Below are 1,778 nucleotides of genomic sequence, written 5' to 3' on the forward strand. Positions count from 1 at the left end.
ATATGGAGAAAGAAAAGAAAATTAACTCCCACAATAAATAGCATAAACGTACAAAAAGGGTGGAAGACTATCTCAAATAAGAAGAGTATGTCTCTCAAGTGGTTTCATTAATGTTTAACAAATTATAACTTTACATTCACGGTAATTCACTTTAACCTATAAAGAATATTGTAGGTGTAACTGCAGATTCTACCAGTTGCTGTAAAGTCAATTCTGACACATTTGTATTTGTATCAGAGTATACCTGTGCTCATAGACTTTTCAATGGTTAATTATTTGCCAAACTTTTGTTCTGAAATGTTTGCTACTGAGTGAATTTGAACCTCCACACTTTTGACTAGCACCTGAAGATGTTAACCATTTGTATCATGCAAGGATTCCCTGTAGATCCTAAAGCATCCTTAATTATAAACTGAATTCAAAAGAATTGAGATTAATTTAAAACAAAGTCTTCCAATAGCATATAAACACTACACATCCTCAGTAGTAATTAAGATGGAAAGATGGTTTTTATCAGCTTGATAAGCTTTTAACATATGATAATATTAACTATGAATTTTTATTATATAAATGCAGATATGTGATAATTTGCTTAAAATATCCTAACATTCACTTTGATTTCCAGCTTATGGGACCCTATTCTGTCTGGAATATACAACTTCAAGTCAGTCCATATTACTTCATCTTTGTCAATTCAAGAGACCTTCCATGACTTCATGGTTTTCACCTGAAAACCACTTCTCCCTGGGTTGAGTCTAAGTTATAGAAGGAATAGTTAGAACCTGGGTAACTGACAAAAGAGAGATGTCTTGTGTTTCCATTCATTATTTTTCATCCATGCTGGTCTATACTGAAATACCCAGAAAGAACATATTACCATTAAACTAACTGCCTGCAAGATAAAAGCTCAATGTTCTTTTAAAAACAAAATTTAAAAAGCCACAAAAATGAAAATATTTTAAAAAGGAAACATTACCATTTTCAGCATTTAATCAAAATGACAGAGAAAAACATATAGTACAGGACCAGGATTTTAAAACAGTTATCCTATTAAATTACAGGGTTTTAAGAAATCATGACACAGGCTCCTTCCTCCTCCCTTCCTTCTCCCAGAGCCATGGCTCAGGAGGGAGACTAAGATGGCAGATAAGATCACCAAGACCAGTTGGCCTGGTGGTAATACAATCTTTGGGAATATTTTCAGCCAGAAAATCCCAGCCAAAATCATTTTTGAGGATGAGTAGTGCCTCGTTTTTCATGACATTTCACCTCAAGCATCAGAACATTTTCTGGTGATACCTAAGAAACTCATTACCCAGATTTCTGTAGCAGAAGATGATGATGGAAGTCTTCTTAGATATCTCAAGATTGTTGGCAAGAAATATGCTGCTGATCTGTGCCTGGAAAAGAGTTATTAATGGTGGTAAATTAAGGTTCAGATGGTGAACAGGCTGTCTATCATATTCATCTCCATGTTCATGGAGGTTGGCAGATGAATTAGCCTCCAGGGTAATTGTGCTTTAAGAACACTTTTCCCTTTTTTAGGCAATGATCAGGTTTGCAAGTTCAAATATATTAAACAGTACATTTATTAGTGCCTGTGTATGGAGAGATTAAGGAAATAATTTGAAAAGCTTGTGTAATAAAAAAATTTGTTGCATGATTAAAAAAATTCATGAACACAATGATAAGTGAAGATAAACTATATGTATACTATATATAATAAGGATTTATGATATATGAATAACATTCATTTTAAAAGTAATTATAAATCAATA

General features: G+C 32.9%; 1 pseudogene; it reads left to right on the forward strand.

Annotated features, from left to right (window-relative positions):
* Positions 1-1,139: 1,139 nt before the first annotated feature.
* On the forward strand, positions 1,140-1,513 carry LOC102845984 (annotated as a pseudogene).
* Positions 1,514-1,778: the final 265 nt, after the last annotated feature.

Source organism: Elephantulus edwardii, unplaced genomic scaffold (assembly GCF_000299155.1).
Source record: "Elephantulus edwardii isolate Elephantulus edwardi_28Jun2011 unplaced genomic scaffold, EleEdw1.0 scaffold00071, whole genome shotgun sequence".
In the NCBI taxonomy this organism is placed as follows: Eukaryota; Metazoa; Chordata; class Mammalia; order Macroscelidea; family Macroscelididae; genus Elephantulus; species Elephantulus edwardii.